This window comes from Trichechus manatus, unplaced genomic scaffold (assembly GCF_000243295.1).
Source record: "Trichechus manatus latirostris isolate Lorelei unplaced genomic scaffold, TriManLat1.0 scaffold00076, whole genome shotgun sequence".
Classification (NCBI taxonomy): domain Eukaryota; kingdom Metazoa; phylum Chordata; class Mammalia; order Sirenia; family Trichechidae; genus Trichechus; species Trichechus manatus.
In genome coordinates, this window is record NW_004444012.1 from 442,616 (window position 1) to 458,474 (window position 15,859).

Here is a 15,859-nt window from a genome sequence, read left to right on the forward strand (position 1 = left end):
ATGAACAGTATCCCCTGTACCCATTACCCAACTTCAGCAATTATCAACACATGACCAGTCTTCTCTCATCAATTTCCCCCTACTCTGCGTAGATGCTAAACATCATCCCATTTCATATGTATGATATATGTATATCTGAAAGACTCTATTAAAAAAAAAACACAGTACCATTCAACTAAAAATAAGTAGCAATAATTAATAATAATTCCTTACTCTTATACACTGCTGGGGGGAATGTAAAATGCAACCTCTTTAAAAACAGTTGGGCAATTTTCTTAAAAAGTTAAATATACACGTACTGTGTGACCCAGCCATTCTACTCTTAGTATTTAGCCAATAGAAATGAAATACATGTTCATGCAAAGACTTGTATGTGACTGTTCGTAGTAGCTTTATTAGTATTAGCCAAAAACTGTGAACAACCTAAATGTCTATCAACAGATGAAGAGATAAACAAGGGTAGTATATCCACACCGTGGAAATACTGCTCAGCAATGAAAAGGAATGGATTATTGATACATGCAGCAACATGGATGATTCTCAAAATAGTTATGCTGAGTAAAAGAAGACAGACCAAAAAATAATAAGAATACATGCCATATGATTTATATAAAATTCTAGAAATGCAAACTAATGTATAGTGACAGAAAATAGATCAAGTGATTGCCTGGGGCTGGGGCTAGGTGACATCTGAGGGAGGGAGGGATTGTAAAGGGCACAGATAACTTTTGGAGATGATGGGTAGGTTCACTGTCTTAGTAAGGTTTTGTGGGTTTATGGGTTTATACATATGGATATGTACAGTTTATTGTATGTTATACTTTAGAACGTAAACAAATAATTGCTTAATATCATCACATAGGCAGTGAGTATTCAAATTTCCCTAATTCTTAAACATTTTAAAAGTTTTCTTTTTAAATTAGGATCTAAGCAATGTCCACATGTTGCATTTAGTTGATGTATTTCTTAAATCTTTTTTAGTATGTAGACTCTTCCTCTTATTTATTTTTCTTGCAAATTATCTGTTGAGGACAAAGTCACATGTCCCAGAGAATTTCCATTTTCTAGATTTGTTTGCATCAGGGTTGTATCCTTTTACCATACTTATTCTATCCGTATGCTCAGCAAATAATCTGAGAAGCTGAACCATATGAAGAAGAACATGGCATCAGGATTGGAGGAAGACTCATTAACAACCTGCGATACGCGGATGACACAACCTTGCTTGCTGAAAGCAAAGAGGACTTGAAACACTTACTCATGAAGATCAAAGACTACAGCCTTCACTGTGGATTATGCCTCAACATAAAGAAAACAAAAATCCTCACAACTGGACCAGTAAGGAACATTATGATAAATGGAGCAAAGATTGACATTGTCAAGAATTTCATTTTACTTGGATCCACAATCAGTGTCCACAGAAGCCGCAGTCAGGAAATCAAACGATGTATCGCATTAGGCAAATCTGCTGCAAAAGACCTCTTTAAAGTGTTGAGAAGCAAAGATGTCACTTTGAGGACAAAGGCGTGCCTGACCCAAGCCATGATATTTTCAGTTACCTTATATGCATACAAAAGCTGGACAATGAATAAAGAAGACCAAAGAAGAACTGATGCCTTTGAATTATGGTGTTGGAGAAGAATATTGAATTACCATGGCCTGCCAGAAGAACAAACAATTCTGTCTTGGAAGAAATACAGCCAGAGGGCTCCTTGGAAGAGAGGATTATGAGACTTTGTCTGACATACTTTGGACATGTTATCCGGAGGGACTAGTCCCTGGAGAAGGATATCGTGCTTGCTTAAGTAGAGGGTCAGCGAAAAAGAAGACCCTCGATGAGATGGACTGACACAGTGGCTGCAACAATGGGCTCAAACACAACGATTGTGAGGATGGCGCAGGACCATGCAGTGTTTTGTTCTGTTGTAGAAGGGGTCGCTATGAGTCGCAGTTGACCCGATGGCACCTAACAACAACAGATTTTTCTCATTGCATCCCCGTGGTGGTATTTAATGGGTTACTTTTTCTGTATTTCCTTTAAACTCGTAGTTTGTAGTTTAAGCTTGATTGTGTTTATGCTAGATTTTTTCGGGGGGGGGGATAGTAAGAATAGTAGTAGTGCGGTGTATTAATTCCTATTGATCCACATCAGGAAGCACATAATGTCTGGTTGTCTCCTTTGTGATGTTATAATCGATCATTGGGTTTGGAGGTTGTCAGTTTGATCTGTGCATTATAAAGTTCCCCAGCAGCTCTCTCTGTTTTCTGCCTTCTGTTCTGCCCACAGTGCAGATTCAGCTCTTACCCCACATCACTGCAAACAGAGGGCACTGGAGGCGTCTCCTGTCCTCAGGGCCAGTCCAGCTCACAGCTGAGCAGAGCAAACGGAAAACCAGGGGCGCTGGCCTTGGTAATCAACACTTGAAACGATATATATCCAGATGCTTTGAGGAACGCTTGAGGAACTTCTAGAACTGAAAGGTGGACCAGTTTCCTGGAGAAAAAGGAATGGATGTGAGCCCAGGGGAGCCATATTTCTCATCTCTGGCAAGTAAATGCTAAATTCAAGGAGCCTGAGAGGCCCTGGATAAGATATGCTCTGCATCCAGTTTAAGTCAGGTTTAGAAGTATCATTTACATGAGCTCTGACATGCACACGGTCATGTAACCACCATCACAATCAAGATATAGAACACATGACCCCAAAAAGTTTCCTCTTGTCCCTTTGTGGTCAATTCCTGTCTTTCTCGAGACACTGGTAATTCCCCCCGCCCATTGTTTTACCTTTTCTAGAACGCCTTACAAATGAAATCTACAGTGTGTAGCCTTTTGCGTCTGGCTTTTTCCACTTAGCATATTATCCATGCTATTATGTGATCCAGTTGTCCTTTTTTATTGCTGATTGGTTGATAATTTTTATAGGAAAAAACAGTAGAAAAATCAGTCTAGGAAAGTAAACATTTTAACTTAGGTAGGGACCATACATCCCAGTTTGCTTGGAACAAACCTGGTTATGCCTATTGACCCAGCATAATTTTTAGTAGACCTCCTTTTACTCTCAAAAGTGTCTTGGTTTAGATGATAAATTACATAGTCACTCTAAACTGAAGTCATAGTTGACTTGCTGTAGAGTGTTGTCAGATTTGCCTTCCAAAATGCACCAGAATTGAATATATCTATATTTAATATAAGTATTATGGTGATAGCAGTAATAACTTATATGCTTTCTTATTTTGATCTTCACAGCAAAATCTCCATTTTACATTTAAGAAAACAAATTCAGAATAGGTTAAATGAGCTGCCAGAAATCATGAGCTAAAAAGTGATACCCTGTGTTATTTCTCTACACGTGCCGTCCTTCACGTCTCACTCGTTGGTAAGCTGTGTATTGTGTTGGGTTAGGAGGGCAGGCAGTGGCGACAGTGCTGGGCTCCAAGCTTGCCTCTTGCCACTTTTATGCTGTGTCACCTTGGACAAGTTTAGTCTTTCTTTGCCTCAGTTCCTCACCTATAAACAGAGAATAATAGAATATATCTACAATACCTGTGCTTGGCATGTGGTAAGCTCGCAGTAAAGGCTATTATTTTTAATGGTATTGTTATGTGATTAACACCATTACAGAAGAATCCTCCCCAAAACAGACAGACAGAGGTGCAATGAATTTCTCTTATATATGGCCTTTCTGGCCTTGAGTTTATAATTCTGTCAAAAATGATTGGCTAGGCCACAATCTTGCATGGGATTTGTTAGTTTACTATGCAGATAAGAGTGTGTAAAAGCACCCAGTGGGATTAAGTGACCTTGTGGGCATTGGTTGATTATTATGCAAATTGAGTGATTGTGGTCTACCAAGGGGATTGGTCAGTTTGTGGTCTGGCTGGGAGGGCTGGGCCTTGAAAGTGAATATAAGGGCCAATCCCACAGAGATTGAGGACTCACTACCATCAGGAAGAGCCTGGAGTGGAGCACATTCTTTGGACCTGGGGTCCCTGTGCTGAGAAATCTAGATTCTGGAGAGAGAGAGCTGTAACAGCTGTAACACTGAAGACAGCAAGAAGCAGCGGCAACCACGGCAGAGAAACGGCGGCAGCAGTATGAGCGACGGAAACCAGGAGACTGGCGTGAGGCAGCTGCAGTGGGCTTGCCGGCCCACAGAGCGAGAGTGCTGAGCGCTGTGGGGCAGGAGGCTTGCCGGTGGGGTGGGGTGACTGGGCATTTGTCGGCAGAGCTAAGTAGAGCAGAGGCCCAGAGAAGGGCCTGTTGTCTGGCAAGGCCAAGAAAAGTTCGCCTGCCTGCGGGCGCGGCCAAGAGAAGGGCCGCCTGCCTGCGGGCCGCGCCCAAGAGAAGGGCCTCCTGCCTGCGGGCGCGGCCAAGAGAAGGGCCACCTGTCTGCGGGCCGCGCCCAAGAGAAGGGCCGCCTGCCTGCGGGTACAGCCAAGAAGAAGCTGAGAGCTGTCTTGGTTGGAAGCGGCTGAAGAACTGTATCCTGTCTCCTGAGTTGTATCTTGTTATTTCCAAGTCGATCCTGATCTCGGATTATAGCCTGTTACTTCACTAAAAAACCACATAATCATGAGTATGGTCTGTGAATTCTGTGTGGCTATTGCAACGAATTATTGAAGCCAGCAGAGAAGTAGAGAGTGCAGTGGGATTGGGGGGTGGGGGCGGTGCTGGTGTCAGAAATGGTGAAAAAGTTGGCTAGTGGAGGTATGTCTGATCACCATTTCATAGGAATCAGCTTTGTGCTGATCTTGATCCTCATCCCTCCTCTTGAAGTTAGACAAGTTCAGACGTTTCATTACACAGACAAACTTAGCCCTGTGTAAAAATAATGGAGAATGTTTTGTGTTTTCTCCCTTCTAATGGAAAGAAAAAGTAATTATTACTCTCTAGTAGAATGGGACTCAATTATGAAGCATCTTTCACATTTAGGTAAATAGTTTAAACTTAGTATAGTAAATTAGTTCCACAAACTGTGTTCCTTGGAACATCTTTATTTTTCAGATAGTTCATAAACCAAAACCCAGCCTGCTGCAGAGTAGAACTGCCCCATAGGGTTTCCGCGGAGCAGCTGGTGGATTCAAACTGCCAACCTTTGGGTTAGCAGCCTCGCCCTTAACCACTGTGCCAGCAGGGCTCCAGACAGTTCATGGTATCTGTCAAAAACAGTAGGATGGTGGCTAAGTTTTAGGAATTGCTAAGTTAAATAAAATTATGCAGGTTTCTCAGAGCTGTTTTAATATATTTAATTTCCAAGAAATAGTTTTACATGCAGCATATCCATCCTTTAAAATCTATATGGATACTCTAAACATAACTTGAGAGACTCAGTAGGAAACACTAGAGAATTATCGGAAATTTGAGGATGTTGCCCTGAACACTACAGACAGTGAACAGGATGATTTGTAGGGAACAAGAAGAGCCTGGCAGCATAAAAATAAAATAATTCTTAGAGTAATTTAGTCTTGAAGTCATGGGGATAGAGTTCTGACAGTAAAAAAGGAAAAATCAGGATGGAGCCATGAAATATTTTGAAGAAAGATTTAAGAAGACTTAGTGATTGCTTAGGAGAAAGAGAGGAGCCAAGCTAACGCCCAGGTTTCTAGTCTGGAAGAAATTTGATGCCAGTAATTTAACATGTGGTAGCTAGGAAGGGGCAGCTAGTAGGTTTGAAGTTGGAAAAGATTGATGAGATTTGTTTTAAATGTTTTGATTTGGACCTAGCAGTGACAGATTAGTGAACTAAACATCGAAGTTAGGGGAGACGTTGCGTCTAAAGAAATAGCTGAAGCCGTTAAAGTACATTTTCCTCACTTTAGTGTAGAGAGAAATTGCTAAAGGAAAAGTAACCAAAAGAATGGTAAGGGAACAGATTAGTCAGGGTAATGCTGTGTCATGTGATCAAAAAGATTCAGAGAGGGCCCAACAGAATGATGAAGGAGCTAAATGGTGATGAAGGTTGAGAAGAGACTTCAGAGTTGGTTTGGCTGATCTTGGTGATCATTGTCAGTGCTATAAGGGTGCCTCTTATAGCTTCTAGTGACCTTGAAGGTGCAATTTTTTTTCTTTTTTTTTTTGCAGATAAGAGGGCAAAATAGAAGCAAGATTACATAGGGTTAAAGAGAAAAGGGAAGCTAAAAACCACTCATTGTAGAAATTTGGCAGGAAAGGGAAACAGAGGATAGGAGTTGATAGGGGAAATATGAGCATGTTTGAAAGGAGAAGGGGAGGAATCTGTTCAAAGGGAGAAGCGGAAGATACAAAAATACGTGTGGGAGCAAAGTCTCAATGGAGGTGAGAAGGCAAGCATTGAGAAAATTAGAGTTGCCCTGATTTTGTAGAAGTTAAATAGATTCTATGAAATGTTTCCTCTAAGTATTGACATTTACACTTTTTTCACCTGTATGCTGTAAGGTAGTTATAGAGTTAAGCCACTTTTGATAAGATAAACCAAACCTGTTGCTGTTGAGTCGATTCCGACTCATAGCAACCCTATAGGATAAATTAGAACTGCCCCCTAGGGTTTCCAAGGAGCAGCTGGTGGATCCGAACTGCCAAGTTCTTAACCACTCTGCACCAGGGCTCCTTTTATAAGATAGTGACTCATTATATTAAAACATTAACTTTTCATGTAAAAATCATTCATGTTCATTGTATACAATAGAGAAACGTGAATAAAGAAAAAAAAATCAACTCTGATCCTACCAGCAATAAATACTTCTGTTAGTGTTTTGATAGAGCCATTTTGAATGGGTAGATGTTATGGTCTTATTTATATATACCTTTTGAAAAACCAGGATTATGCTGTGCATTTAGTGTTCTACCCTGCTTTTTGAACATACCATTATTTTATGAGCCTTCTTCCACTTCATGCAACATTTTTGAAAACAGTGTTATTAACATTCCATTTTAAGCCTTGAGCCCGTTTGGATCAATCTTGGCTTTCTCAATCCTCTTCCCCTCACCCCACCCCCACCATCTTTTTTTTTTTTTTTGTGCTTAATCCTAGTCATTTTCAAACATAGAATGACATTATTCTTGAATTTTCATGAAATTAGAGAACAGTTACCATGGATACCTGCAAGTTGTTTGATTATTGTGGTGCAAAGCTACTCCATCTCCGCAAATCTTCAATAACTGTAGAGATTCCAGACTGAATGTTAGATCATGCAGCTGGTGGCGGGGTGACTCTTAAAACTTACTTGGTTGGTTAGATGGACTCAACGGTGGTCTGCAGTTCAGGAAAGTTTGAGACGTGAGAGCTGCCCTGGCGTGATGTGGAGGAGGGAATCCAAAGGCTGTCCTGCTGCTGGGCCATCCGGTTAGCCCTCGATATGCTCCAGGTGGGGCCAGGGCCAGTCTGCTCTGGTGGGTGGCCACGGCCCTCATAGCCAGCTCTGGGGGTCACCTCTCTGCCTGCTCTGCCCCTCAATTCCCTTTTTATCACCTGGGGATTTTTTTTTTTTAACGCATGATCCAAATTCCATTATTAAACATAGGTATTACAGATGCCACAGCAGTTACTGAGACTCTGGCAGCTGAGTTGAGAAGGAGGGAGTCAGTATCTCCAGGCCCTAAAGATTGTCCTAGAAAATCTCATCTTTACCTTCTCATTTTTACCCTTCACTGAAATTCTTGCTTGAAGAAAATGTCCAGGCTCATCCTTCCCTTTCACTTTTTGGGTGCCAGCTGCCTCGTGGGAAAAACTGTGATTTGTTTTCAAGCCTGATAAATCCCCTGGTGGACCTTAGAAGAGAAAACAATAGGTTACCTATATAGGGTAAGGGAAGGTTAGGAAGTAGGGCTCCCTTTTAAGTTATGTTCATCTCTCTGTATCTCTTCAGAAAAATTAGTACTTTCACTTTTTTTGGCTTGAGTAAGCTTTATAAAGTTCCGTTATTCAGGACTGAAAATGTTGATTCTACTGTAGTTGGGAATGAATTGGATTCTATTAATGAAAACAGAGATACTCTACCACTAACTAAATTACTTTGGGCAAGTTATTTGATCTTGCTGGATCAAAAAAGAGAGGATGAAGCTTTAAATCCTAAAACCTGTTTTTCTGTTGATGTATTTTATTATTATAAGGCGGTGATTATAAACTGTTTTTAGCCTCAACACTCCTGGAGATACCATACATGCCTCTTGTAATCGTGACCCTGTGGTTGTGATTGGAGGAGAATCACTGACACAAGGAATGTTAATCATCATGATTCTTTGTACACAACCATGCCTTTTTTTCCCCCAAGAAGAGGAATGAAATTGCAGTGTTAGATACAATGTAAATAATCAATATACTATAGTATATTAAGGCAAAAAAGAAAGCTTAATTTCATCTTGAGCTGTAACTTAAGTTATTAAAGAGAAAAGTCTAGACGTGTTTCCTTCCTGTATGATGAGTTTTCCATATTGTGAGTAGGGAGGGAGTATCTGAACACTTAGGGCTATTTAATCTGTTGATTTGGCAGCCATTGTAGTAGATTATATAAGTAGATCCCTTTGATCTTTCTGGTATGAGATAGCTACTCTGTAAAGAGAATTCATCCCTCCTTCTACTTGCCCATGCCACAGTTTTTCCACTCTCTAAAGAAAATACCCAGAACAATCACTGTATTATCTTTATTTAAGAAAATATTGCACTGTTCTGTTCTACCTCCTAGTTTGATGCATAGTGCCTGAGTCTTAAAAATTTACAGGCAGTTGTCCAAGGCACGTTGGTCCCTATTAGCCTGGAGCAACCGAGTCAGGAGAGTCAGGAATAGGAGGAGGACATAGAATATGTGGCTAATTTCCTCCATGAACAGCTGCCTTCTTTGCCATGAGACCAGAACAACTGGATGGTGCCCAGCTACCATTACTGAACATTTTGACCAAAGATTCTATAGAAGAATCCTGATCAAAAGAGTGAAAATATGGAACAGAATTTCAGATTCTCAAGGACTCCAGACTTTCTGGAGCCATGAGGGCTGGATGAACTCCTCAGACTATTGCCATGAGATAATCTTTAAACCTTAAAAATATACCCTTCTTAAAACTGAGCAGTAGCTTAGCTTAACTAGTGAAGAGTGTCTGCCTTGACCATTATGCTCTTTTAAGATCTGTTTCTATGGGATCAAATTGACAGCAGCAACTCAGAAGATTAGTAGGAAACTTAGGGGGCAGTGAGTTTATGTTAATGGGGGAGGAACAACTTGGAAAAGGAGGGTAAGAATGGTTGCACAACTTGAAGAATGTAATCCATGTCACTGAATTGTACATGTAGAAACTTGAATTGGTGTATGTTCGGCTGTGTATATTCTCAGGAACTGTATATATATATAGTACTATATCCAGTGTTCAGGATAGTTATAAGTGAAGTTAGTGTTTTGGTTGCTTCTCACTGTCTCCTAGCCTTTGCTTTTATTCTCTTAAGGCCTTGTTTCTTTTATTCTTTTCTTCATTAAAAGATTATCCTTTCCAGTTTCCTTAATTCCTATCTTCAACTCTTCCTAATACCATTTCGGATTCCTTCTCTTTCTGTATATTGTCAAAAGGCACTTCATAAATACATAAACAGTACAACCATTGCTTTAAACTAGTTTCAGTAGGCAGAGTTTTGACAATCCTGGGGGAAAAGGGTAATCTATGTTATTGCTGGAGAAAGGTATTATGAAATACATGAGACATGAAGCAAAATGGAATTTGTAGTATACAAATACTTCATAATGTGAGAATTTACCATTACAATTTTGATAATTTCCTTCTCTTTTTAAAGCTTCATTGAAGTGTAATTTACACACCATAAAATTCACATCTTGTAAGTGTACAATTTACTGATTATAAGTATATACAGAATTGTGCAACCATCACCACAATTAAATTTTAGAACATTTCCATCATCCCCCAAAAAAACCTTCATTCCGATTTATAGTTACTCCCTGTTCCCACCCAGCCCGAGGCAACCACTAATCTTTCTGTTTGTATAGTTTTTCTTTTCTGGACATTTCATATAAACAGAACCACATAATATATAGTTGTTTATTTCTTCTTTCACTTAGCATACAGTTTATACCTGTAGCATATATCAGAACTTCAGTCTTTTTATTGCCAAATAGTATTCTGTTGTATGGATATACCATATTTTGTTTATCCGTTCATCAGTTGATAGACATGTGGGTTGTTTCTACTTTTTGGCTATTCTGAATAATGCTGTTATGAACATTTGTGTACAAGTCTTTGTATGGGCATATGTTTTCATTTCTCTTGAGTAAATACCTAGGAGTGGAATTGCTGGAATTGCTGGATCATCTCGTAAAGTTATATTTAACATTTTAAGAAACGGCCAGACTATTTTCCAGAGTGACTATGCTATTTCATATTTCCACCAGCAGTGTATGAAGATTCCAGTTTCTTCACATCCTTCGCAACACTTGTTATTGTCTGTCTTTTTTTATTAAGCCCACTCCTCACTTATCAGGATAGTTAGGTTCTGAAGAGCAGATCATTATGTGAAAGTGGAGGATGACCACATCAGATCATAAAATGGAGGATGACTACATCATTACATAACTGCCAAATCACATCACTGTATAACTGCTAAATTATGTCATCACATAACTGCCAAACCACTGAGAATCATGGCCCAGCAAAGCTGGTACATAACCTTAACCATCACAGCCAGTGTTACTCTGGTGGTGCAGTGGTTAAGTACTGGTGGGTTGATGGTCAAACCCACCCGCTGCTTCATGGGAGAAAGATGTGGCAGTCTGCTTCTGGAAGGAATACAGCCTTGGAAACCCCATGAGGCAGTTCTGCTCTGTCCTGTAGGGTTGCTATGAGTCGGAATCAACTTGACAGCAACGGGTTTTTAGGATACTTCTAGAAGTTTTTATTTTCCAACTACTTGGGGATAAAACAATTTAGAAGTAAATTTGTGTAATAAGAACACAATAAGGGGAAAAAGTCCAGCTCAACCTTTACTGCCTCCAGAGTCTTTCCTAATCATGGTAGTCCACAGTAATAGGTTGTCTTAGTTATCTAGTGCTGCTGTAATAGAAATACCACAAGGGGATTTGCTTTAACAAACAGAAATTTATTTTCTCACAATTTAGGAGGCTAGAAGTCCAGATTTAGTTTGCTAGCTCTAGGAGAAGCCATTCTCTCTTTGTTGCCTCTGAAGGAAGGCCCTTGTCTCTTTTAAGCTTCTGCTCCTGGGTGATCTTCCTGGGGCTTGGCATCCCACTACACCCATCTCTGCTTGCTCGCTTGTTTAATCTCTTTTATATCTCAAGAGATTGACTCAAAATACACCTTAATCTTACCACATTAACATAACCTAATCCTGCCTCATTAACATAACCAGCACAACCCATTCACAAATGGAATTATAACCACAGGCAGAGGTTAGGATTTAGAACACATATTTTTGGGGAGCACAATTCAATCCATAACATTTGACCCGTTGTCCCCCCCCCCCTCAAAATTCATGTCCTTGCCACATGCAAAGCATATTCACCTCATCATATCCCAAAAGTATGAAGTCAACTTCAAGGCCAAACTGTCATCTTCTGCAGCGTCTAAATCAGTATGGGTGAGATTTTAGGTGTATTCCGTCCTGGAGCAAAGTTCCTCTTCCTCTGTGAACCTGCAAAATCTAGACTACGAGTTACCTGCTTCCCAAGTACAATGGTGGAACAGGCGCAAGGTAGACATTTCCATTACAAATGGGAGAAATTGGAGGGAAAGAAGGGATAATGGGCACCAAGCAAATCTAAAACCCTGCAGAACAATGTACGTTAGGTCTCAAGGCTTGAAAATAATCCTCTGTTCTTTAGCTCTCCTTACTTCCTTCTGGGCAAGGGCCCCGCCCTTCAGACTCTGGGTATTGATCATGCTGTCTGGATTCTGGGTAGCGGCCTCTAGGCACTGGGCTTCAGCTCAGCCTTCCAGGCCCACTGGGACAGCATTTCTGCTCCCTCAGCTTTGGGTGGCCCCATTCTCCTAGTCCATCTGAGTGACGACCCCACCCCCTCAGCCCTGACAAGGCCCCATTCTTCTACCCCTTGGACATGGCAGACCCGCTCCCTCAGCTTTGGGCAGTGACCAAACTAAATGGCAGCACCACACTGCAGAACCGAGTTGGTGAAGATCTGACTCTTTGAAACCTAGGAGGTTGTGGCTCTGCCCTTTGGGACCCCAGAGGCCATGGCCTCACCCTTTGTGACCAAGGCAGCTCTGCTTCCCGTGCTCCTTCCAACAGTTCTGCTGATCTCCAAGCTGCTCCAGGGATGGGTCTTTTTTTTTTTTGGAGGACAACAGACGTAGCTCCTTTGGCCTGTTTTCCTGCCTGTAGAATTCCAAGAAGCAGACAGTGTTCTCTCCTTTCATTCTTTCTCTGTCCTTTCTAGTCTAAGCTAATGGGTTTTCTGCTGTGGTAGTTGGTTAGAGCCGTCAGTCACAAGCTTTATTGCTTTTACAAAAGTTTGTGTAGCCACGTCCTTGGTGGAAATTCCAGAACACGTGTCCTTAGTTTGTACAACAGAATTTTCCAGATCTTTTAAGTTCTGTTTTCATTTTGCACCATTCACTTTTAAGTCCATCTCTTTCCTCTCACATTTTACCAGAAGCAACAAGGAGAAACCACACAGCCCCTTTAAGATCTTGCTTAGAAATCTCGTCAGCCAGATATCCAGGCTCATCACTTCAAGTTCTACCTTCCAGCAAACATTTGAACATAATTCAGACAAGATCTTTGCGGCTGCATAAAAAAGCATTGCCCTTCCTCCATTGTCTAATCACATGTTCATCATTTTCCTTTAAAGCCTCACCAGAAGCAAGTTTAACGTCCATATTTGTAGCAATATTCTGTGGCTGGCCCCAGATAGAGACTTTGTCTTTAGCTCTCCTCACTTCTTCTGAGCCCTCACCAGAATTGCTTTTGACGTCCGTAATATGACCAACGGTCTCTTCAAAGCAATCTAGAGTTTTATTGTTAGGCACCTTAAAACTCTTTCAGCCTCTATCCATTAGCCAATTCCAAAACCACTTCCACTTTTTAGGTATCTGTTAGAGCAGCACCCCACTCCTGGTACCAAACTGCCTTAGTTACCTAGTGCTGCCATAACAGAAATTTATTTTCTCACAGTTTTGGAGACCAGAAGTCCACATTTAGGATGCCGGCTCTGGGGGAAGGCTTTCTCTCTCTGTTGGCTCTGGAGGATGGTACTTGTCTGTTTTCACTTTTTGCTCCTGAGTGATCTTCATGTGACTTGGCATCTCTCTTCTCCCATCTCTGCCCATTCCCTTGCTTATTTCATCTTATATCTCAAAAGAGATTGGCTCAAAATACACCTCAGTCCTGCCTTATTAACATAACAAACACAACACATTCACAAATAGGATTATAACCACAGCCAGAGAGGTTAGGATTTACAATGTATATTTTTGGGGGACACAATTCAATCCATAACATAAGCTATATCCCTCCTTGAACTCTTACAGAACTTAATTTTGTGTAAACTTATGTATCATATGAGGCATTTGACCTGAAAGAATTCAGTATCTGTCACGTAGTTGTGTTTGTCTCTCTAATTAGACAGTAAATTTCTTAAGGGCAGTACATCTTTGTTTACCTTCCATCACTGTATTTACTCAAAAATTATTTGTTTTAAATGTTTTAAATGCTCTGTTGTTCAAAACTTATAAGCAGAGCTTTTTTTTTTCCTCATAAATCCAGACATCTTTATTTATGTCAGATCACCAATGAGTTCTCTCTTAGTAGATAGGTTTTAGAAAACCTGTTCAAAACAGTGCTCAGTTCTTTGCATACTGCATTTTTAAACACATCTACCCAACCTCCTTAGAATACAGAATATGAATGGGCTGGCTCCTCTCATTTGTTTTCGTTTGGCCTCTCTGGTTTCCTAGAGATTTATAAAAATTAGACATATTTTATCTTCATTTTTTTGACTTGCAACAGCCTTGCTTATTTTTACTCCTATGAGAAGGGAAGGTTTTTTTTTTTTTTTTTTTTAAATTGTAGTTTAGATGAAGGTTTACAGAACAGACTAGCTTCTCATTAAACAGTACACATATTGTTTTGTGACATTGGTTACCAAACATGTCAACACTCTCCCCTCTCGACCTTGGGTTTCCTATTACCAGCTTTCCTGTCCCCTCCTGCCTTCTCGTCCTTGCCCCTGGGCTGGTGTGCCTTTTTAGTCTTGTTTTATGCGGCTATCTAATCTTTGGCTGAAGGGTGAATCTCGGGAGTGACTTCATTACTGAGCTAAAAGTGTGTCTGGGGAGCCATACTCTCAGGGTTTCTCCAGTCTCTGTCAGGCCAGTAAGTCTGGTCTTTTTTTGTGAGTTAGAATTCTTTTCTACATTGTTTTCCAGCTCTGTCCAGGATCCTCTGTTGTGATCCCAGTCAGAGCAGTCGGTGGTGGTAGCTGGGCACCATCTAGTTGTACTGGACTCAGAAAAGGCAGAGTTTTGACAATCATTGTAATTCCACTAGTTTGAATTTAGAACGTTTTCAAGTCAGTAAATTAGTTCTAAATTTTTCTTGATCCTTATCTTGATCATTCAACTAGTAGAATGTAACAGTTTATGTTAATTCTAATTTACATTACTTTTTTAAGTCAAGCTTTTTATTTTGAGATAATCGTCAATTCACATGCAATTGTAAGAAATACTACAGTGAGATCCCGTGTACCCTTTACCCAGTTTCTCCCAGTAGTGAATTCTTCTAAAACTGTGTATATCACAGTATCACATCCAGAATATTCACAGTCTGGTCGGATACAGTCAAGATCCAGAACATTTTCATATCACAGGCTCCCTTGTGTTGTATTTTTTGGCCATACAGGCTTCCCCCCCATATGTATGCCTCCTTTCCATCTTTCTAATTTTGTCATTTCAAGAATGTTAGATAAATGGAATCATAGTATGTAACCTTCGGGGATTGGCTTTTGCCACTCAGCATAATTCTCTGGAGCTTCATCCAGGTTGTTGCACGTGTCAGTAAACTTCCTTCTGGTAAAATATATGTCACAAAATTTTGCCATTAATTATAATTAATTGACATTAATTGTAGTCACCATATTGTACAACCATCACCACTATTCAGTTCCATAAGTTTTTCATCAGTCCAAACAAAAATTCAATACCACTTAAGCAATATCTCTCTAGTCCCCTGTGTCCCCAGCCACTAGTAACCACTAATAAACTTTGGTCTCTATGCATTTGTGAAAAAGCAGCTTGGGGGCAATGTCTGACCTCCTCCAACCCCACAAGGGGGAAGCAGAACCAAGATCACACAGTTCAAGGCTGACTCCTGTGAGGTGGAGGCCAGACAAGCCTCGTCTCTCCACCATCTTTACCAATTCTGACCCCAACTGTCCCTCCCACAGCACTCTCTACTGGGTTCAATAATTCATTGCAGTGGCCACACACAACACACAGACCATACTCATGATTATGGGGCTTATTGGGGAAGTAACCATTACAGTTCAGGCTCAAGAACACTCGGGATACAGTTCTTCCATCAGGACAGCCTCTTCCCAGCTGTGCTCCCAGGCACACCTCTCCCTGGCCCTGGGCCTCTGCCCAGAGGCATTCAGCTTTCTCTGTCCATGGGCCAGGGAGCCCACACTCTGTCTTCTGTTGCTGGGTCTCTCCTGCTGCTGCTTCTCACCGTGTCTCTCTCTCTCTCTCTCTCTCTGTCTCCTGCTTCCAGGAGCTTGTCAGCACAAGGATCCCAGGTCCAAAGGACACGCTCTCCACTCCTGCGTATTCTTTCTTGGTGGTGGTAGGCTCCTCCTCTCTGCTCTGGAATTGGCTCTCTTTTAAGGCGAAACTGACCAGTCCCCTTGGTTGT

At 40.9% G+C, this 15,859-nt stretch overlaps 1 protein-coding gene across 3 annotated transcripts in view; it reads left to right on the forward strand.

Moving 5' to 3' along the window:
- The window catches only part of KATNBL1 (katanin regulatory subunit B1 like 1), a 65,314-nt gene that overhangs the window by 13,133 nt on the left and 36,322 nt on the right, over positions 1 to 15,859 (forward strand). Inside the window, exon 1 of one of the 3 annotated variants that reach the window (XM_023735109.1) lies at positions 2,736 to 3,376. The exons of the other annotated variants lie outside the window; for them this stretch is intronic. The gene's annotated coding sequence lies outside the window, so the exon portion shown is untranslated. Of the gene's footprint in view, positions 1 to 2,735; positions 3,377 to 15,859 lie in introns of those variants that run through there. 3 annotated transcript variants of the gene reach the window in all.